Consider the following 22981-nt stretch of genomic DNA (forward strand, 5'->3'; position numbering starts at 1 on the left):
GTCCTCTGCTGCAAAAGCACTTCATTCCTGGCTCTCACTCCTCCTAAGTGTTCATACTGAAGCTCTCACTTAGCATGTCCCTTGCCTCTTCCACCCTGTAATTGCTCTCCTACTCCCAGTCAGTGTGGTCAAGAAGCAAGGTAAGAGGGTTGACCTGCTGTTGCGCATGTTTACGGCAGTTCTGCAAATAAGGCCACAGACTTTACTAGCCCAAGATGGGCTTTACTTGCAAATAAGTCCATAAACTTTACTGGCCCAGCCCACAAACCTTACCAGCCAGTCTGTCTACTACACGATTTGCCTGGAAGAAGAATGGAACCAAATCTCTTCCACTCTAGAAAAGATTCCTAAGCATCTCCTTGGGTGCTTTTGCACTAGGCATTTACTCTGGAATATTCACTCTTCATTTACTCACACTTTTTACAACCTGTACTAGTCAATTTAAAAAAGAATGGAATGGTAGCCTGACATCTGCAGATGTAAATAAACTGAGCGCTACTCTCCATTTTTTGTTTTTGCTTTAAACCTTTTCTCACGTGTGCAGTGACATTTTATGTGATTGAGCCTATAGCCACTTCAGGAAACGGTTAAGTACTTTTTAAGTGTGTTTTAAATCTCTCTTAATTTGCACTAAAATGCTTTTTCACCTACATTAAAGATATCTTAAGGTGTTTTTGCAATAGCACACTTGAATTAATAGCATTTTAGTGCAAATTTTAAAGCAGATAGCCTGATAAACTAACATGATTGCATTGCTACTTGCTCCCCACAAACAGGTATCTCATACTCGCTAGTTTGGATGGAACATAGTGGCAAGTTTTCACACAAATATACCATGTACCCCTAGGTATGGAAGCGCACTTGCAATTCCACATGTAAGTACAGAGGAACGACTTGGTAGCACTAAAAGTAACCAGTACTGAGTAGCATCGCTATATGAGAACCTTACTCGGCAATAGGTGATCAGGCAAGTGGCTATTTACAAGGCTTAATTGTGGATTTTTGTGCATCCCAACTCTGTTACTGATTGCAAACAGAGAATCAAAATGTGTTAGCTATTCCGAAGTGATTAACATTTGCATAATAATATGATTTAGGTATGTGACAGACTTAGCTTCCATTTTGTGACGGATGCCAGTGGAAAGAGTAAAGGAATGCAGAGTACAGTCTTCTCCCTTTGTAGCGAAAATTGGTACAGAGTTCTGTTTCCTTCTAAGAACCCAGAAGCCTTACTTACCAGGACAGAGTGCTTTAGTACATCTTAAGAGACTGAAACAAATATACAGAAAGGACCCCATTGCCCCAGAGACTGTATCCTCCCCATATTTTTGCACTGGGTTCCCAAGATGAGAAACAGGCGGGGGAGGGAGGGGAAATGGGGCTTATTCCCAGGAAGCAGGGAAAGAGATCCCAAATGAACTAGCAGAGACAGACAGATACACTATATCCCCTTCTGCAATGCAAGCCCCCTCTCCCCAGGCCCATCCATCCATCAACCAACACCATGTGCTCAGCATCTAGGAATGGTCCAAATGTTTGCCAGATGTGAGTGCGGCTGCCCCTTCCCAACCCTGCCAGCAATAATCCCAGGGCAAGCACATCCCTGTGATCTAGGAGATATTGGACAGAGGTGGAGGTGAAGGGTTTAAATTAGGGTGTGTTTTGTTTTGTTTTGTTTTGTTTTGTTTTGTTTTGTTTTGTTTTGTTTTTTTAAAGGTCTTTCCTCAGTTGTAATACAAAGGATTGCACACAGCAACCAGTTTTCTCTGACTGGACCGAGATGACTCTCGCCAAACTATATGTTACCATATTTTTTGCTCTATAAGATGCACCAGACCACAAGACGCACCTAGTTTTTGGAGGAGGAAAACAAGAAAAAAAATATTCTGAATCTCAGAAGCCAGAACAGCAAGAGGGATCGCTGCGCAGTGAAAGCAGCAATCCCTCTTGCTGTTCTGGCTTCTGGGATAGCTGCGCAGCCTGCATTCGCTCCATAAGACGCACACACATTTCCCCTTACTTTTTAGGAGGGAAAAAGTGAGTCTTATAGAGCAAAAAATGCGGTACTTGCTTGGGGATCACTGTAAGCAGACAGTTAATAGATCCCAATCAGAGTCTCTCTCACACACAATTCTTCCACCAGCAGCAGAAAAAAATCCCAAATCCTGGACAGGGAAAAGAGAGGGTTGTTGGGGTTCCCAAGCCTCTCTGAAAGCCATTCCCTCCTGCTTGAAGGCCCTTTCTCCTAACCTCAACCATGTAGAGTCTGGCTGTGAATACTTAACTGCACTCTCCACATGCTCAGAGGCCCTTCTTTCCCCTAACAATTATTCCTCATACGCTGGGGGTAACCCCCTGACACTCACAAAAGTTCCCCGACTCTGCTCCCTCTCCAGTTAAGGGCTGGGATCACATTCTGGGCTGACACAATTAGCCCAGAATATAGTAGTGATCCCCCCTTAGAGAGCTGAAATTATCTGATTGGCCGCAGCAGCTCATCCTCTCTTCTAGCTTCCTGATGGGAACTTGAGACCAACCCAAAGCTAGCAGGGGAGGCTCCTTGGAGGGGGTACAGGCCTGCATCAGCCCCCGAACATTATCTGTCAAGTCTCCTGCAGCCAGCCAGCCAGCCGGGGAACACAGCCTGCCGACTTCCACCAGCAACTGGCAACTCCTGGTTCCATCTGGAGTCCAAACACAATTCAACCAGCTGGAATAGATTTGCAGGGACAAGGAGTGAACACAAAAGTGTGGGGGGGGGAGCCTCAGAAGTCCTCCCCGCCCACCCGCTGCCCCTTTTGCAGCATGGGGGCCCGTGGCCCAGCTGGGAGCAATATGGGGAGGGATACTGACCTGCTCCTGCTACCGTCCTGTGAAGTCGTGAGTGACGGCTCTAAAAGCAGCCACCCATCAGACTTGGCAGCAGCAGGAGAAGTCGGTAGTTTGAAAGCACTCGCATCCTTCTAAACGCTCCCTGTTCCTATCCTATGGGCCTGCCCTGATCCCCCACACCCCAAATCTGGGTACAGTGGTATCTCAGGTTACATACGCTTCAGGTTACAGACTCCGCTAACCCAGAAATAATACCTCGGATTAAGAACTTTACCTCAGAATGAGAACAGAAATTGCGCGGCGGAAGCGGGAGGCCCCATTAGCTAAAGTGGTACCTCAGGTTAAGAACAGTTTCAGGTTAAGAACGGACCTCTGGAACGAATTAAGTACGTAACCAGAGGTACCACTGTATATCGCAATATCGCAGGAAGGAAAGAAGCACACATTGCTTTAGCATACATACAAGTACCACCGCAGCCCCAGGAACCGACTCCTCACTGGAGAACGGCAAGGGGTGGGAGCTAGATTCTCCTTTGTTGAAGGGGGTTACTCGGGGTCCCCATCCCCCACCGCCGCTCCTCCAGCAGCAGCACAAGCCCAGCCGTGTGGAAAACGCTTGCTGTCAGAAGAAATCTGGGCCAAGCCGGTGACATCGCCACGTGCAGCTTATGTAAGGGGAGGGCAGGGGAGGACAGGATGGAGAGGAAGAGGCTGGCACAGGCGCGGAGAAACGAGGGGACACTCTTGGAAACTGCAAGGTGGTTTGTTGGACGGGGGGGGGGGGAGACGCGGGGATTCCTCCCCCACGAGGCAGATGGGCCAGAGCTCTTCACACCACCCGAAACAACCCTCGCCACGTTCTGGGTTCACACGGAACGCGATGAGGCTGGGCGCAGGTTGGCGTGACGCAGATGCCATCGCGGCGGCAGGAGTTGGGAGCCCGGGTCCAGATAAGGGATTTGTGGAGGCTGAAGGGAGATCAGAGAAAGAGAGAGAGACCGAGATAAGCCACGGTTAGAGGTAGAAAGGAAAGCATTGCTGTGTCTGGCCTAGCAACCCAGAAGGACAGTGGGCCACAGCTGTCTTGTGGGGGCACAGCGAGGGCCGTTCCAAGGGAAATAGGGTACCATCGCTTGCTGTTTATAAACTACTGTGACAGAGGCAGCACCATGTTTCTCTGTCCAGGTGAGTAGCCACCATTAGAGGGGGACAGAGGACCATGATCACCGTGGGGGGTCTACCAACCAGTACCAGTTGTAGAGGGGAAGGGAGAGGCACAACTTCAGTGTTGCCTAGCAACAGCTAGAGGGCTCTCCCTACAGATAGCGTTGTTTTTGCTAGGCTGAAGCCCCAGAAGTCACAGTTCTGCATGACGTAGCCCAGAGGTACTCGGATTTGGGGGCAACTGTGCTACAAATCAAACCCAGAATACGGAATATTGGCAGTCCGGTGTACAATACAGCACATTTGCAGCTTCTCTGTGCTTGCGCTTGATTCTTGCCCACTTAATCAGGGACCAAACAGCCCAGAAGAGGCAGGCTGAAGTTCAGGCTCGTAGGCTCCTCAATCCTTGCTAGAGGCAACAGTGTGCCTTGCAAACATCACAAGACAGGAGCAGAACAGCAGAACTCCTAGCCCTGACTTCGGTCTAGTACAACAGCCAAACGTTCTCGTCTTTCCCAGTGCTTTTCCACACAAAGTACTCCTTGCTATTTGACATGTGCTGCTCACTGAGGACCCTTTCTAATGATCCTTTGACTCAATCGGTCCTACAATTGAGCTGTTTGAAGTCTCTTAAGATCATTTCCATAACATATATTCAATGCACTGTGATGATACCATTCCAAACAGTCATGGCCTTCCCCCAAAGAATTCTGGGAGTTGCAGTTCGCCAAGGGTGCTGAGCAGGGTTTTTTTTTTTTTTTTTTGCAGCTGGAACTCACTGGAACTCAGTTCCGCCACCTCTCAGGTGGGCACTATTGCCATCCTAAGAGAACAAGGGAGGCATTCACAGGGAACTCTGGAAATTTTAGCTCTGGAAGGGGAGAATAGGGACCTCCTAACAACCCTTAATGAACTACGGGTCCCAGAATTCTTTGGGACTGTTTAGAGTGGTCTCATAGCGCTTTTAATATATGGTGTGAATGCAGCCTGTCTGTCTCTACCACCGTGGTTTGGATATTGGTCCAGATATCCATCAATTTCACCACAGGGACACACACAACACCCCAATTGCCCAAGCACCGCTCCTCCACTTAGGCTTGTGCCTCATAGACCAAACCAGCCAGCCCCCATTTCTCTCTTGATCCATACACAAATTTGTGGGGCAAGGCAGGGTGTCTTTTCTCCATAGCCTCCTCCCCCTCCCATCTGCAACCCCAGCCCCCAACATATTCCCCCTCCAGGGAACAGTTGTTTATGAGCTTCTGGTGAGGGAATTGATTAACGGTTCCCGTGGGAAGGGGGGAGTGGGGTGGGAGGGCTTTGCCGCCGGCGGGAGTGAATCAATTTGTGCCATCGATTTTTCACGCACTGCGGCAGAAACGGGAGCCGAGGGGATGGCGGGAAGATGAATTCCCCTGCGGTCAGCCAGCTTGCACCAGGCTTGGCCACAAAGAGAACCCCCTACACAACACACAGCCTTCCACCATATACACACTAGGGCTGTGCGTGTATCAGATATTCTAGGTCCCTCCCCACCGCCGCCACAATTTGAAGGGCTTTGGTGGGCTATGCTGATGGAGAGGGTCTGTATGAAATACTAATGGGGAAATTTTAAAGTGGGGGTGGGAGGGGAAGGACTGGGTAAATTAAAACTAAATGCTAACGTTGCTGGAGTTCTGAGGAGAATGGGGTAGACATGGTAATAATTGTTAGTGTTATCATCAACTAGAACGGGATATAAAGTTCAGGAGAGGAGGCTAGGGCTAGGGGCAGGGTCTAGGTACCTGGGCCCACCTACTTGAGGTTCAGTTTAATTCATTAATTAATTTTAAATTTACAGCCTGCTATCTCCCAAGAGCTTGGGTTTTGGAGCGAGCGAGCCTGGCTGAAAAGTGACTTGGAGGAATTTCCTAGGCCCCCTCAGGCCCTGTCTAGACATAGGAAGGTGGCAGGAGTATTGGAGGGGTCTGAACTTGAATTTTGTTGTTGTTGTTGCTGCAATCAGTGTTGGGAATTATTGGGGGGTGGGGAGTGAAGACATTCCTAATTTGGAGCAAATACATGGATCGGTCAGCCTTGACCAACATGGAAGAAGATTAGTTGGGAGAACCAAACAGAGAATTGAGGACGGAGGCAGATGGAGCGGGGGAAAGTGGACATGTGGCAGTGTGCTGTAATAATAACGGGTAAGTCAGGTGGAACTGAGAAGCTGCACTAAGAAACAAAAAAACCCCAAACCCCACCCTCCTCTGCTATGGATCCTCAGGATTGCCTTGCACACAGACCGCTACTTCCGAGCCACTTTCCCACTTTTCTTTAAAATAGAAAATAACAATCCACCTCAAGGGGCACAGCAGCTGCAAGGAAAAGCAAGACGGGAAGACAAGATTGAAGAGCACTCCACAATAACAAACAAAGACATGCTTTCCGGATACAGCAAGCTCTGGGGGTACAGCAATTGCGCAGAACAGGCTGAGGGGCTGCCTGAAAGCAAAGCAGTAAAGACAGCATGGTAGGAAGGCATAGGGACTGGGGTGGGGTGAGGGCCAAGGGCAGCTTTCTAGGCCTCTTTACCTGGGCCACATTCCTCACCAGCCCTGCTTTGCAAACCCCTTGAGAGTTTTGTTTCTTTCGATTCTGATAATACTTCTCACTTGCAGGGATGGAGGACAGAGAGGGGTGTGTGAATGAATTAACGTTGGTTGCGCCACCCATTTTTGCTTCTGGCACTGGGCATGTGGCCCCTGAAAAGCTACCTTGGAATGAATGCGGCCCTGGTATTCTCCACACCCGCAATATAGTCTGGAAATGCGAACAAAGTGAAGGAGAGCCGCACAGGGTCAGAAGCTTGGCTGCAGTAGTAGTAACTCAGAGGATGGCAATAATTCATGGCTCCATTTTGTTTTCTTATACATAAGCTGCCCTGGTTATTACTTATTTATTTAAAATATTTACACCTCACCTTTCCACTAGTTCTCCCCAAAAGGCAGTTCAAAATAAACAACAGCTAACCCAAATACATATTTGGTGTAGTGGTTGAGAGCGGTAGTCTCGTAATCTGGGGAACTGGGTTCGCGTCTCCGCTCCTCCTTATGCAGCTGCTGGGTGACCTTGGGCCAGTCATACTTCTCTGAAGTCTCTCAGCCCCACTCACCTCACAGAGTGTTTGTTGTGGTGGAGGAAGGGAAAGGAGAATGTTAGCCGCTTTGAGACTCCTGAAGAGGAGTGAAAGGCGGGATATCAAATCCAAACTCTAAAAATAACAATTAAAGTCAAACACAAGTCTAGCAGCAGAGTAAAAAAAAAAGCAGGATGTCAAATTTTACATTTATTTATTTGTTATCCCATTCATACCCCTACCTTTCCTCCAATTAGCCCAAGGTGGCATATATGGTTCTTCCCTTCCTCATCTTATCCACACATCAACCCTGTGAGGTAGGGTTGGGCTGAGAAAAAGTGACTGGCCCAAGGTCACCCAGTGAGCTTCATGGCTAAGGGAGGATTTGAACCCTGATCTTCCAGGTCGTAGTCCAGCATTCTTAACCACTGCATACCAGAATGGCTATCAAAGGCTTGAGGGAATAAAACAGATTTGATCTGGCACCTAAAAGAGAAAAGAATAAGCCGCAAGCAAATGTCTCTTGAGAAGGTGTTCCACAATCAAAAAGGTGTTCCACAATCTACATCAGTGTCTCTAATGACCAGCAGGCAGGCAGATCCAAGATAGAAGATGGTCCTTCAGATACCCTTGTCCTACTCCGTTTTGGATTACCATTTTCCAGTTTGCACCCGTAACCATGCTGGTTGCTAAGTTAGGGTAATTACGTAGTGGCAAAATATATTCAGTGTATCTAACCACCCCAAGTTTGACCACCAGATGCTGAACCAGCTGATGTTTCTGAATCCATGTACAAAACCTTGTGGTGATGTGACCTGGGCCTTTCCAATGTGTGCAATTGTAGCAAGAGTCCCCCTCTACTCCCAAGTAGTGTTGTTTTTAGGATGGCATGATGTGAGTAGGAACTATCAGGTTATGACAACACCAGAAAACCTGTCCTTTTGGGTCAACATCGCATTTGGAAACAAGTGGAACGAGAAAAACTGTTGGTTCGCGTAATCCAGTGGCGTCTACTTTTTGCAGTGGTCTCAGCGAAAGGGGATTTTAAGAAATCCCTGCTACCCGAGATCCTTGTTTGACGAGAGATGCCAGGGGTTAAACCTGGATTCTTGTGCATTGAAACTATGCGCTTTGCCACTGAGTTTCCCCACCCACCCATCTCTTAAACCGGGAAGTGAGATGGGAAAATGTTCTTTAATCTTGGGCCCCCCCCCCCACCAGAGAATGCTACAGTTTGCTTCCCTTTCTCCCAGCACTGTTAAAGCTGCTTTGGTTCTGAAACAATTGTTTCCCCATCTTGCCACTGCACTTTTGGGTTTGACTCCCTTCGCCAGCCTTCCGTACCCCTGCCTACTCAGTGTAAAGCTGTTATTTCAAAGAGAAAGGCTGCTATCTATGGAATCTATAGATTTATCTACCTACCCATAAGGTACAGTACCAGCCAGCAGTAGGCCGGAGCCACAGCCAACTCATTCCAGTTCTTCCCACCCCTTCCTGCTCAGTTTCACAAGGGGCAACCCTGATGCTTAAAAGCTGCCAAGCAGTGCCACCCCCTGGACTAGATGTAAGAAAGATCAGGAAGAGGGCGTCTGGGGCGGACCGAGGGTGGTGAGGAAGGGCCCCCTTCGCCCTAACTAGTGGCCACTGTCAACACACCTCAGGAACATCATCTCACTAAGGATGTCTTGGAGGAAATGAAGTGTGTGTTCAGTGCCCCCCACCTCTATTTTCACCCCACAAGAGGCACTGCGCTGCCCGGGGACTCCCCAGGGCAGAGCCAGTCTCCATAGCAACGAGATGGAGGATTGGAGGATGTGCCAAGCAGCTGGCACACAAGCCATGCTCCCTGAAGAGGCCAGAATCCTGATCTGAACCTGGCGCGCATTTCCCTCCCTCCGTGGCAGCCTCTTATGCTGCCGAGCACGTACCACACACACACTAGGGACCGTAGACTATAAATAGCCACTGGGGGGGTGTTATCTGCTTAGTCGTGGAGGGTGTGGAGGGAACGCGCGCAGCTCATCTGGGGAGGGAAGCAGCAGCCAGGACTCCTCCTGGGTTCTCCCGGCAGCTCTGGGAGAGAAGCGGAATAATAGGTTACAGCGAGGCATGCAGGAGCTGGGATTTGGGAGTGCTCTGGAGTAGGTGGAATCGGTAAGAGCAAAGGACTCTGGGAGCAAAGTCACCTTTGGGACCTTTGGAAATACCTGTCCAGGGGGAGAGAGCGGAGGATTCTGGGGGTATTACTTCTGCTTCCCCCAGGACGCGGAGTTGTAGAAACAGATCTGGAAAACTGGAACTTCATGATCCTGGGGGAATATAAACGGAGGGGGCTTTTCCCGAATCCCCTGGAAAGCAAATGTGATTTATTGGGCTAGAGCTAGGGCTGGCTTTTTTAGGGGGTTGGAGCAAGTGACTCAAGGCAAACTATTCTGAAAACCCAGGAAATTTGGGGGACTTCTGATGGGTAAAAGAGAAAGCCTCACATTCCTGGAAAGAGGGGCTATACCGGATTGTCATATTTGAAAAAAGGGCTCCCCCCTCCTCCGCCTGGACAGCCATTAGTTAATCCTTGGCTAGGAAATCTCCCCAGTGCCCCCGCTCCAATCAGGCTCCAAGCCACAACCTTTGCTCATTGCCAAGTTGGCGAAAGGTCAGCGAGACATCAGCTGTTTGCCAGCGGGAAGGGGCGGGGTGGCCCTGGTACATGAAGCAAGGGGAGCCAGGCCTGAGTTTCAGTCCACTGTGACCTGAGGAATCCATGGAACCCCAAACAACACTCTCGAGATGCATAGCAATGGTACCCCAGATCAGATGCCAGCTCAGGGGGCTTGAGGGAAAAGCTGAGGGGGTGAGGAGGTGTGCTCTTTAAGAATTGGACATCGCACCGCACGTTGGTTGGTAGGTGCTGGATGTGTCCAGCACACTCTGCGCTCTCACCCATGTCCACACCCAGGGTGTCTACCCCAAAACAGTTCTCTCTTATACTGAGTAATGGCGACACCCAGTGGCAACTCTGCTTTATCACAGCACCAACCCACTTTCTCCCACAGCTTCAGATATTGCTGTCTCTCAGTACAGCCCTTTCGTTTTTATGTTCTTTTATTACTAGGTTTAATGTGCCGGGGCTAAATCCCGCTATCAAGCTCAATTCCCTAAAATCAGCAAATCAACTCTAGCTTCCCACAATGTCCAAGTGGCTGATGTTCCGAGTCAACAGAAGAACACTCTATATATGCTCAGAGACAACTCTTTAGCGTATTTTTAGCTTAATAGAGACAGCCTCGGTTGACAAGGCTCACAATTTTGAAGCCCAACATATGGATAGACCTTACTTCCCCAGTCAGTTCACTAGAAAGGCCCGGGAATAATTAAGCCATGATTTGATTAATCTTCCAGCTACACAAGCAAACAGAGGTAGTAGACAACTACGGTATATTCCTCTGGGTCTTGGAGGGGAAATAAATAACCTGTGTATTTATGCGCAACAAAAGAAGACACTTCGGAAATCATCTCTAGCAGGCAGTAGGAGAGCTCCTGCTCCAGAAGAACCAATGCAAAATGTTTTGTGAAATTTCCCAAATAACACCACTGAAATGAATGAAGTGCGTGTGCATGTGTGTATGCAGGGGGAACCAGGAGTTGACTTTGGCGTGAAAAGACTGAGCACGCTACTCCGTCCCGATACTCAGAACAAGTCCATGGGCTCAGAATGTGTTGTTTCTAAATAGATTTATTCTCCAACAAGCACTAGATCTTGGTGCTCTAGTAAAAAAATAGTAGACCCTACAAGCCTGAAGTCTTCCCACCTCTGGGTGAAGGCCAATTAAATGATATAAAAGAGACTGATGATCAAGAGAAAGCCTGTTTCTTGCAAAGCCTCAGAGGCAAATTGCTATGTTTCTTTGCCACTACAGTTCCCAGGATGCTTTGAGGGAAGCCATGAACTTTAAATGTATGGTATGGAGGTGACCTGAATGCAGGAGAGGAGAGGGGCCTTCCACAGCAGCCTCTTTGTTCCTCTACTCTCTGTTTGTTGCCTGACCCTCCTTCCTACACCAGCTGCCCAGCAACCATTCCACCTGACAGGGGATGCTTCTCTTGTAAACCACTGGAACTCCCTGCTGCAGGAAGCAGTGGTGCCTGGGCTCAGAAACAGCGCAGGGCCTTGCCTTGCAAGTATCCAAACCTAATTTCCTCTCCTTCGAACTTCCAGCACCTAAAGGTATACTCTATAGCATTCTATAACCAAGTAGTCAGGGAAAGCCTCCCCCCTTTAAGATCAGTCTGCACACAAAACATACATTTCCTTTTGTACCATGCCTCCCCACCCCGCCCGTTCCTCACTCTCTCTGTCAATTTCTGGCCTTAAAAGCCAACATAGTATTTTCTCAGCTGTCAGATCTGATTAGCTCACACAGACATTCAATTGGTCGGCTGAAACCACAGGGACACAGAAGCGGGCAGCCGAGCAGGATGGGGGGGGGAGGACAGGATAACTGGCATCTCATCCCTCCCCTCCCCACTTCGCATTCTTTCTTTCTATCACAAGAAGACGCAGAGCTTTGACCTTCCAAGGAAGGGAGTTTGGCGCCCAAGAGGACACCCTCTATGCAGCCTCCACTTAGCACTAGTGGCGAGAGGAGGATTGCCCCACATCAAGAGAGGAGGGGGTGGTGGAAAGAGCCAAGACTTTGCAAGCCCTTTCCCCTCCAAGACACTCTCAGGCACAGAAAAGAGGGGAAAGTGGGTCATGGAAGGGGGAAAGGAGAGCTGCAAAAATAAAAAAGGGCCACCACCCCGCTCCCATTAGCTCAGCCCCACTTCCCTCCCTGCTTTGGACCACTCTTTGAGATCTGATCATCAGCAGTGGCTGCTGCTGTTTGGGGATGTTGGGGCAGAAGGCAGGGAGACAGGCAGGCCAGAGAGCCAGAGTCAGTAACAACGCAGAGCCTGAGCTAATGAGAAAAAGACACAAACAATTCTGCTTTTCGTCCCCATCCTCATCTTCCTGCCTGTTGAGTTCCACAGCAACGAAACCGAGACTAAGGAAGGGGGAAGCTGGCAGCCAGGACCACCTTTTAGACTCGCTGGAAGTAAGAAGATAGGTGGGCTTGGAGGAATCAAGCATGAGGTGGGTGGGGCAGGGCCCCCTTTGCCTCAATGGATCAGCCCCCGCTGCAGCCGTACACACCCCTCTGTTGCTACAGCATCGCCTAGCAAGTTTCATGCCCGAATAAGCCACGGAAGAGCAAGGACCGCAGCTGGGATTTTCCTCGCCACCTCGGACAGAACGCCTTTTCAACGGAGCCTGGTCAGGCACGCTCAAGCTGAGGGTTACAGCCAGAACCACGATTCAGTTCTGAAACGTGTGAAATCGTGAGCACGCATCTTCAGAGTGTGATCCCAACAGGAACCCCAGCTTATTCCACTCAGGGCACATCATGGCTGCGGCCACTAAGGCACAGCTGGAGGTTACTGGAGAAGGGTTTCAAGACAGAAGACTCTCTTTCACAATCAACTTTGTCTTACTTTCTGGCGGAAACTATTGCTAATGCTGTATTGACTTGCTTTTCTCAGCGACGGGCAGCGCAACAGAAAAAGATTCATTCGGTTTTGAAAACCACCAGCAGCAGAAAGCTCCATTAAGAGTTTCAACTATAGAGTTCAGATGTTTTGGACTACAACTCCCATCCCTCTCAGTCAGCTCAGGCTGCTGGGATCCATAGTCCAAAAGAAAGCCTGGAGGGGACCAAGGTGGGGAATGCTGACCTATAAGCCTTTCTGGGGAATATGCTCGTGAAACTGCACAGCCCACACTCCATGCAACGCAACCAGATAGTTATACACACACATACCGATTGTGAGCTGGCATGCAGCCATCCTTCAGTCTTCCTGATGCCGAAGGGAGGAACATCCCTGGGGCTCCTGCAGAGTCCAGAGCCCTCAGAGGTGTCTTCCTCTTCAGAGCTGGGAAGACTGAAAGATGGACGCCTACTCTGCCAGCTCAGAAACTAGCACCTTGTGTTTAACAGCAGTGGACCCGTGATGCTTGGGAGTGGCAACGAGGGAGAGGCCACCTCTGAGTCGGCCGCTGCTGGTGAACCAGGTGCAGGGGGGATGGGGGTGGCCCACAAGACTTCAGTATGCCGGCTCTGTCCTATGGAAACAGGAATATACAGAAGAGCTCAGAGTCTGGGGAACCTGCTGACTTGGCGCCTGGTACCTGTGTACTTCCTATCGGCAGCGCTGAGGGCTTTCGCTTTGGGTCAGCTTTCAGCACTGGTGGATGGCACAGAGGCAGAAGTGGGCAGATTGCCCTTGTACAACAGTAGGCTAGTTGCTGCACACAGTCACATACTTCCCTCTGTCCAGGCAAGCAAGATACATTTTGAGTGTTCCAGGACATATTCCAGCTAGGCAAAATCACTCAGGAAAAGTGGGAAGGAGGGCTAGCAAGAGGGGAGTTCTGGGGGGAGTCCCAAGGGGCCCCCAGACATATGACAGGACATGTCAGGGGAAGCGGTGGGTAGATTTTAATTCACTTAGGGCAGAATAAACACACACACACACACACACACACTGAGGGTAACCGTGGCTGCATTCTGTGCCCAATGGCAGCACAAGGCCAACGTACAACTGGCCAACTGCATCAGGCCAACGTCATTTATTTACCGTATTTTTTGCTCTATAAGACTTACTTTTTCCCTCCTAAAAAGTAAGGGGAAATGTGTGTGCGTCTTATTGAGCGAATGCAGGCTGCGCAGCTATCCCAGAAGCCAGAACAGCGAAAGGGATGGCTGCCTTTGCTGCGCAGCGATCCCTCTTGTTGTTCTGGCTCCTGAGATTCAGAATATTTTTTTTCTTGTTTTCCTCCTCCAAAAACTAGGTGCGTCTTATGGTCTGGTGCGTCTTATAGAGCGAAAAATATGGTACTTATTCATTTCATAAGCCTACCCTCTGCCAAAATGTCCCCAGGACAGGTTACAAAAAAAACAACTCCACCCGCAATTAAAACAAGTTCAGATTATATTGAAATCAAAGAATGAAACTACAAAACAAAGCAATAACCAAAACAAACAAAACAGCAGCAGAGAACAGCAATGCAAGAGGAGGAAATGTGGCCACTCAGTCTAAGGCCTTGCTAAAAGAGGTCAAGTTATCCTAACCTGGATGCTTTGCACTGGCTTGCATACCTGTCTACTGGAGTTTTAAGGAAGGTGGTGTAAAATTAATGTGCATGTTGACATGCGAAAGAGAGGTGTTTGGATGGTTGACAATGGTTTGGAGTTAAAAAATAATAATCACTGTGGCTGTCTCCCTGCATGTTCTTGGTGTAGGCCAAGGTGGAAAGCAATAGGCTTCAAAGGGGTTCTTGAACTCAGGTCTTAGAGGAAGATGTCCCCTACCATAAATTCCACAAATGACTGCAGGTTTGGGGGGGCAGTCAAAAACCCCCTTATGTGGCAAGTGCAGTGGATCCCTGGGACTGCGGGAGCTGCTAAATAACATAAAACATGTACAAAAAGCCCTGCGGAGTCAGGCCAGAGGCCTCTCTAGTCCAGTGTCCTGTTCTCACAGTGGCCCACTAGATGCCTATGGGAGGCTCTCACGCACAACCTAACTGCAACTACGCTTTCCTAGCAATTGGCATTCAGAGATATGCTGCCTCTGAAAGTGGAGATAGGACCAAGCCATCATCACTAGTAGCCAATGAGAGCCTTGTCATCCAGGAACTCGTTCCAATCCCCTTTTAAACCCATCCACTTTACATCGTCCCGTAGGAGTGAATGCCATGGTTTTAATTTTGCACAGTGGGGGGGGGGGGGGAGTACTTTCTGTTGTCTTTTCTGAGTCTTCCAACAGGTGGTTACGGATGCATAAAAGTTGAATTCTTTGAATTCTTCATCAGCCAATTAGTTCAACACTCATGCGATATTCCAGAGTATTTTTCATTCTCATGTATATTATATCTATTCGAAAAAAGATTGGTTAATGAAGAAATTACATATCTTTCTACTTATGAGTGTTGAACTAATTGGCTGATGAAGAATTCAACGAAACAGTAGTTGTTATCCGGAAACACTGTTCAGCAGAGTTCAGAGTTGGACATCAGAATTGGACATTTGCTGATTATACAAAGCTTCACAGCTTGTTCTCCACTGGGTAAAGTCTGGCACTGCGATTCATTTAAGGACTTTCAGTTTGTTAGTTTTGATGTTTTGAATTATTCCATAAAGTTTCTCGTATTGTAATTGTTTCTGGCCATCGTGTTGCTTTTGATATTGCTGACTCATATTTTGCAACACAGGGGTTTGTTTAAATTACAGCTCAAGGCAGCCCTATTCAGAATCTCCAACGGTCAGGGATGATGGGAGTTGTAGTCCACAACATGTGGACAGCCACAGGTCCGCTGCCTCTATGAGAACAGCTGCCCTTCCAGGCTCTCCACTCTCAGCCATCCCTATCGCTTATGTTTTCTCTATATTCCACTGACAAAAGCAGCCGGGCCTCTTTGCTTTCCCACATCTTCATGACCCAGATTTGCCGCTAGCAGCTTGTGGCTTCGCAGGATGATGATGACAACACAGAGGAGGAGGAGGAGGAGGAGTAAGAGAGGAAGCTTCTGCCGCTGTCAGCAGAGGGATAAATAAATGCACTGGAGGACCCTCCCAGCCCGCTGGGGCAGGACACAGACACCATCGCACTGTCAAGGGAGAATTCTACGTAGCACGAAAAGCTTGCAAACACACACAGACTTAGCTTTTGCCCATTAATAGCCATTTACACGAGCCGCTGGACCTTGTGTTGTTGTTGTCGTCGTCATCATCATTATTTACCTGCCTTTCACTCTAAAGTCCAAAGGAAAGTTACAACAATTTAAACACAATATTCAAAACAGTGTAAAGCAACTTTACAATCACATAAATAAGGTGGGCTCCGAAAATAGAAACTTCGAGGGTCAAAAAGCCAGGGTAAAAGAGGTGCATCTTCAGCACTTGCCAAAAGCTGCACAATGAAGGTGACAGACACACTTCTCCGGAGAGGAAGTCCCACAATTAAAGAGGCTGCCACAGAGAATGCCATAGATTTCATAGGCCACTGGGCAACACCTATCCACAAAACAACAGTTTGGAGCTGACTGTAGCTAGTCCACTTTGCAAGGGTGGAGGGACTGGGGGGGGGTGCGCAGGTAAGGCCCTCCATGCGCACATGCGGCTGTTAGAATTCCTGCTCCATGACTGCAGTCATGGGATTGTTGTCTATCACATGATGGTATATGTTTTGACTCCACAGAGTGGGAAGTGACGGAGACAGAATGTGTTACTGTGTTCTGTGAAGTGGGACTATTGTCCTTTGTTCTTTTTCTCTTTGCTGTCTGATGATAGAGAGAAGGGGAGCCATGTTGCAGTGCTCTGTGTGTGTTTATATGTAAATAAAGTAGATTAGCCAAAATGCTGAGTTGCTGAGGTCTGTCACACAAGCTGTGAAGACTCTGTGGATCCCTAAGTGTACCGATGTCTGTTGGCATCGGTCACTGTGATGTTCGGGCTGAAGAAAGCTTTTGAAGCTCCCAGACGATCGACCAGGAGGGAGAGAACATGCCACTCAGGCATGTGTCTCTACCAGGGTCCTACTCGAGTGTAGGATGAGCTCTTGACAGCGGCAACCACCACAAACACAGAGATGCTGGGAAGTGGACTTGCTGTTTGTGCAAGCTGATGAAGCCACAGGTCATTTGGCAGAATGAAGAAACAGGGTCAAAAGAGGCCACCACTCGCAGTTCTGGCTTTCTGTAGAGTCCCTTCACAAACACACAGACAACTGTGATTAGTCAAGCATCAAATACTTAAAAAAAACCCACAACCTATATCCTGCCTCCTTTCCAGGGAACTCAAGATGGCCGGCAAGTCAAAGCACCAAAAACAATATTTCAAATGTGAAGCAATTTACAAGTGACACCCAGTTATATTAAAAAGCACCTCAAAATCATCCACACTAATAATTCAAACACAACCAAGCACCAAAAAAATAAAAAATCACTGAAAGGTCTTTTCCAGCAAACATGTCATCACCAGCCACCTAAAACCACATAGTGACGAAGCCCGACACACCTTGCTTGGCAAGGCAAAGCTATGAGAAATCCAGTGATTTTTCATGTAGAAGTGAATCAGTGCTCTTCCAGGTTGTTACTACTTTGGGGGTTGGATTCCAGCAAATTCGGGTTGAGCAATTAAAGCTGATTTGGCATCCTTGCGCAACAAGCCCACTCTCACTCCCCCGCAAAGAAATCCCCAACCTTCCTTTTTCTGCAATATGTCAAATGATGGGAAAACCGCACTGGAAAGTGTGAGATAACAATTGCTTAACCGCCCCGGAGGTTCAATAAATAGCCAATGCTGTCTAGCCTTCCCGCAAACTTTATGCAAACGAACCGGGTTGACTGCTCGATAAACAGATTGCCTAGAAGTGACCTATGCTTAAAGAGTGGAAGTTGGAGGAGCTGCGATTCGTAGGTTCTCCCCACCTCTCTAAGGAACCATTACCATCTCCCCCATCCCCATAACCAAGACACCAAATACGATAGAAGCAGGGGGGGTAAGAAGAAGATGGAGAATTTCGATCATAACAATTTAGGGAAAAGACACACACCAGATGTTCTGATCAAAACCACAAGCTCATGTCACTATTCCAGGTTTATCTACACGTCACAGAGTCAGAGCATCATAGCATAGACTTCAGCAGACATTGCAAACAATTATGGAAAGAGAAGATAGGTGAAGCCAAGAGCCAACCCTCAACATCCCCGTTCAATCAACACCCCCCACCCCAAACAGCTGAAGTTTTTCAGTAATGTATTCTCAGCTACTGACTTTCTTCCTTCCCCCCCCCAAAAAAAACTATCTGCCCTTAACATCTAGGCTTCAGAGCCATGATGTTCCTGAACACGGAATCTCCATTTAGCTGCCATAGCAAATAGCTACTGATACAATTTTAAATTATCCTTTAGAAACGGTATCTTAAGCAGGGGCCTTCATCATCTCTCATGGTAGTTGTTGATAAGAATATAAGTTACAGAAAGAAAAACGTCACTTTAGCAATCCTGGGGGAGAAACAACAGCTTCATTGGGTGACCTTGAATTCTTGAATTATGAGGGAGAGAAAATTGATCCATTTACTATAATTTGCATACGCTTACCCTATAACACTGCTTTCTGTATAGCTCACAAACCTAGAAGTATAAAATACTATGGAAATACGTAGTAAAATAACTGTATCATAAAATTGCTCGCAGAATTTTTAAAAAATAAATAAATCCAGAAGAGAAAATAAAACCAGAAGGTCAAAGAAAATTCTACACGGCACATAAACAGTGGTTCAAAACAGTAAAAACATAGTTGATTGTGTTTGATTAAGTAAGACCTGGGAGAATAAGGGGGGGGGGGAGTCTGGCAACAGAATGATCATAAAGAAGGCACCAGGTATGCATTCTGTGTTTTGATATTTTACATAACAGCAAACTACAAAATATTACAGTCATGGACTTTGGTTTATAGTAGCTGTTATAAACCACAAATGTCAGATGACATTTCCTAGAGAACGCAAGATCTGAATTGAAGAAGGATTCACATTACTACATTTTTGTAATATTTTCAAAGCCAGAGAAGAGGTGCCACCACGGAAAAGACCCTTTCTCCTTTGTAGCCACCCATCTCATTTTACTTACTGAAGGACCCAGTGCAAGGCCTCTCCCTCTTTCTTTCTTTTTCTTTCTTTCTTTCTTTCTTTCTTTTTTCTCTCTCCCTCATATTCCATCTTGTTCTCCCTTTATATTATTTGCTGTTGCCTCTCCCTAACCCCAGAACTCCAAAAGTCCCAAATTATTTAGCCATTCCTATAGCAGCCTGGTTCCTTCTAGATGCATTAGAATACAATTTCCATCAACCCCAACCAGCACTACCAGAGAATAACCCCTACGGTGTTCTTTTATTTTGCTGAAAGCCGCCCAGTGTGTCTGGGGCAACCCAGATGGGTGGAATTAACAATAACAATAATAACAACAATAACAATAATAATAATTCTCTATAAGCTTTTATTGACTCCTGGGGATTGTTTTGATTTTTCTTTCCTGCTAGGAAGACCCTAGTACAAATTTGTGAGTTTGTCTGAGAAACATCACAAATAAGACGGCGCTAGTTTTTTTGGGGGGTGTACGTGGGGGGCAGAGTATGAAGCCAGGGTGTGTGGGTGGAAATTGGAGTACACTGAACACAAACCAGGCCATTGTATAAGTCAACACTTCTTGCAGACGTTGTGTGTCTCGCCTCCCCATCTCACGAGGCTGAGTCATCTACACAAATCACTTTTATTGTGCAATGTGCTTAAGCACCTCTATCTTGGGTCGCCTTGCAAAATCCCTACAAAGAGTGGGGCATAACTAATCGGGCATTTCACAGATGAGGTAACTGGAGCCAAGCCATTTTGCTGCCTGAGGCAAAGGTAAAGGTGGCAGCACCGCTCCCCCCCTACATACAGTAGCCAACTCAACTAGCAGCTGAATCTTCTAACACTGGCGATGGGGACCACCCCTAAGGGAAGCAGGCTAGTTTAGCGGGGTGTGGCACAGCAGCGCTTTCCTACAAGCCCTCAGTGCTGGTCTCTGCCCCCACAACGTCTGCCACCTGAGTCAGCTACCTCATTCTGTCTAATAGCAGGGCTGGCCCTGACTGAGGCCAGCAGAGGGGACCTGCCCAATGGCATCAGAACTCTATGATGAAAAATAGATTTGAACCCATACATCTGTTCAACACAGCCAAGAAAAATACGCAGGCCCCCATCTGTACTACACATTTAAAGCAGCGTGATACAATTTTAAGCAGTCATGGATCTTCTCCACCCCCCAAAAACAAGAATACTGGGAACTGTAGTTTGTTAAGCTATCTGAGAGATGAAATGAGACTGTTATTCCCCTCACAGAACAACAGTTTCCAAAGTGGTTTTAATAGCCAATCCCTCTTCCCAGGGAACTCTGGGAATTGTAGCTTCGTGAGGGGAATACGGGTCTCGTAACCACTCTCAGCTCCCTTAAGGTTCTCTGGGAGAAGATCCACAACTGTTTAAAATTGTATGATACTGTTTTAAAACATATAGGGCAAATGGGGCCCGAGCATAGCTGTCAACTTTTCCCTTTTCTTGCAAGGAATCTTATTCGGAATAAGGGAATTTCCCTTAAAAAAAGGAAAACATTGACAGCTATGGGCCCGAGGGAGGCCTAAGCAGCTAAGGAGTTGATCATGGGAACTTGATCAACAGCTACTAACTTGCCGTGTGGGACACTGGGCTCAAGCTCGCCATCTGAAATGGGGCAACTAATCTGTCACCCTACAGACACGGTTGAACTGCAACTCCCATCAACCCTGGCCATGCTAGCTAGGACTCATGGGAGCTGTAGTTCAGCAGCACCTAGAGGGCTACAGGCTAGCCACTCTTATGATATTTTTTTTTAATGTACATATTTTCCAGTGTTTAGAAACTTGAGATATGAAAGCTTGGAGCTAAATGGCACCTTAAACCTGGGTTATGGGAGCAACAATGGAATGTCTAGGCGCGCTTTTTTATAGCAAGAATACAAAGCTGAAAATGAATGAACCAAATACTATTCATTGTATCAAATTGTAGATTTCAATGGAAATCTCATAAAGTTCAACGAAAAAAGCAGAAGACCCAGTGGATCAGTTCATTTTCTAGTCAGTTCATGCATAGGTCCATAGATGTAAAAGTGTCTATTCCACCTGTCTGGTAATAAGGTCCACTATCCTGTAATATTACAGGACAGTGGATCTTATTGCATAGTAGTGGTTGCAATATTACATATGAGCCTGTTCTACTGATGAAGCCTAAGATGGCAAAACAAGGCTAATATTCTGGAAATCCTTGTCTAGACTGTGAAAGGATTCTGTGGAACTGTAATAACCCCTTCATGTGGATTATTGGACTCTTTTAACAGACAGGTGGAATAGATACTTTTACATGAATGGACATTATGCATGAACTGACTAGAGAATGAACTGATCCACTGGGTCTTCTGCTTTTTTTGTTGAACTTTACGAGACTTCCGTTGAAATCTACAATTTGATACAATGAATAGTATACCTTATTTATTCAAAAGTACAGCCAGTTACATTATTGAAAATGAATGAACTGCAGCTAAAATATGATGTTAATTTTTCACACGGTCTAGTCCTTCCCCTGCCCACCCCACTGATATTCTTAAGAGGGTCTCTTCTCCAGCCTTCAGAGAGTAGCTGGAAGTGGGGAGGCAGAAAAAGGTCCCCCTTTCCTTCCATTCTGCAGTTTTAATCTGAAATTTTAGGTGCAGTACTACGCCCAGAGCTCAGAAACTGCTTGCGCTAATGAAATTCCACCTAGCAAAATGCGTCTGAAAAATGGGAGTTTCGAACACCGATCTTGCTATACCTCTCAAGTGTGCGCATGAGGTTTCTACCCCCAGTCTGTTGAGAGACCATGAGCTACCCCAAGACACCATGAATGGATGAGCGGCATTTGAACCCAGTTCTAAGGTCAACTCTCCACCATAACGCCACCAGCCTGGACACTTGTTTTTCTCAGCACCAACCGTAGGACAAACTATAGGTGCTAAGCAAAGTTCTCAACACCAAACACACCTAAGTTCCCAGGAGGGGAATCTCCAAAAAACATTACCCCAACTAAACCGAGGATGATCTGGATTCCCTGCTGAAAGTGGATTCCATGGCTGAATTTAAAGGGGAGCACTTTGCGCGCTGAGGGGGGAGGAGGAGGAGGAAGAAGAGAGGGAATTGATGCAAAAAGTGGAGCAGTCACAGATTCAGCTACTCACCTCCCGTGCACAACTTTTAAGTGGGAAGAGGTCTCTGCATGGCCAGCATCTGCGGACTGGGGGGCTGTGGAAGCTAATATCAGACAACAGGAAAAAAGGAGGGGAAAGCAAGGTTTAAAACGTTTTTTTTTTTAAATGGCAAAGCATTCTCTTTGTACCTTTAATGCAGCGAGGGATATATTCTTTTAGCGGGGAGGGTGGGCATGTGAGGCGAGCGAAGGACACAGAGCTGAGCTTTCTTTTTACCTTGTCCAGGTCCAGGGGGGCTGCCGAGGGAGCCGGGTCTCCTCAGGTCCTGGGGGAAGCCCTCCTTTGGTGGCGGGCAGGATTCCCCCTCCGTCTCGCTCAGCGCATGGACTGTCTGCACACGCTGCAAGGCGAAGTCCGCTCCCACTGGGTCCTAACACCCTCCTTCCCCCTCGCCCAGGCCCCTCTGCGCTCCCCACAGCTGCTGCGACGACGAGGCGGCCAAACGACGCCGCGCCGGGTTTGTTTGGAAACTTCCAATTCGGCGCCAAAGGTCGCTCGGGAAGAGACGCGGCGGGGCAGGGCGAGGGCGAGTCCAAAGTTCGCTGCCACAAGCCGGAGTCGGAAATCGATAGGAGCTGCTGCTGCTGCTGCTGCTGCAGCTGCAACCGATTTTGCAGGCTGGCTTAGGAGGCAAGCGGAGCAAGCGGCGTTTCCTCTGGGCGGAATCCACCTCGGAAGGGCGGCCGCCGCTGCTGCTCCGCGCATTATTCGCTCCTTGGAGCGAATCCGAAGGCTTACTTGCTTATTCAATTGCGTGTGGACGCCGCCTTTCCTCCAGGGGGCTCGAGGCGGCGCACATAGTTCTTCTGCTCCCTATTTTAGCCGCACAACCACCCCGGTGAAATAAGTTAGGCTGAGAGTTGAGTGGCCGCCCCCAAAGTCGCCCAGGGAGCTTCATTGGCTGAGTGGGGATTTGAACCCTGATCTCACAGGTGGAGTAACGGAGGAGGGGGCGG

The 22981-nt window shown here is 47.8% G+C and overlaps 1 protein-coding gene across 1 annotated transcript in view; it reads right to left on the reverse strand.

Annotated features, from left to right (window-relative positions):
* Positions 1-22408, reverse strand: part of RARA (retinoic acid receptor alpha) — a 187675-nt gene extending 165267 nt beyond the window's left edge. The window contains exons 1-2 of the mRNA XM_080978317.1: positions 22242-22408; positions 21996-22068 (exon numbers count right to left, since the gene is read on the reverse strand). The gene's annotated coding sequence lies outside the window, so the exon portion shown is untranslated. The remainder of the gene's footprint in view (positions 1-21995; positions 22069-22241) is intronic.
* Positions 22409-22981: the final 573 nt, after the last annotated feature.

The sequence above is a fragment of the Podarcis pityusensis genome (genome assembly GCF_964106645.2).
Source record: "Podarcis pityusensis genome assembly, chromosome: 13".
NCBI lineage: Eukaryota > Metazoa > Chordata > Lepidosauria > Squamata > Lacertidae > Podarcis > Podarcis pityusensis.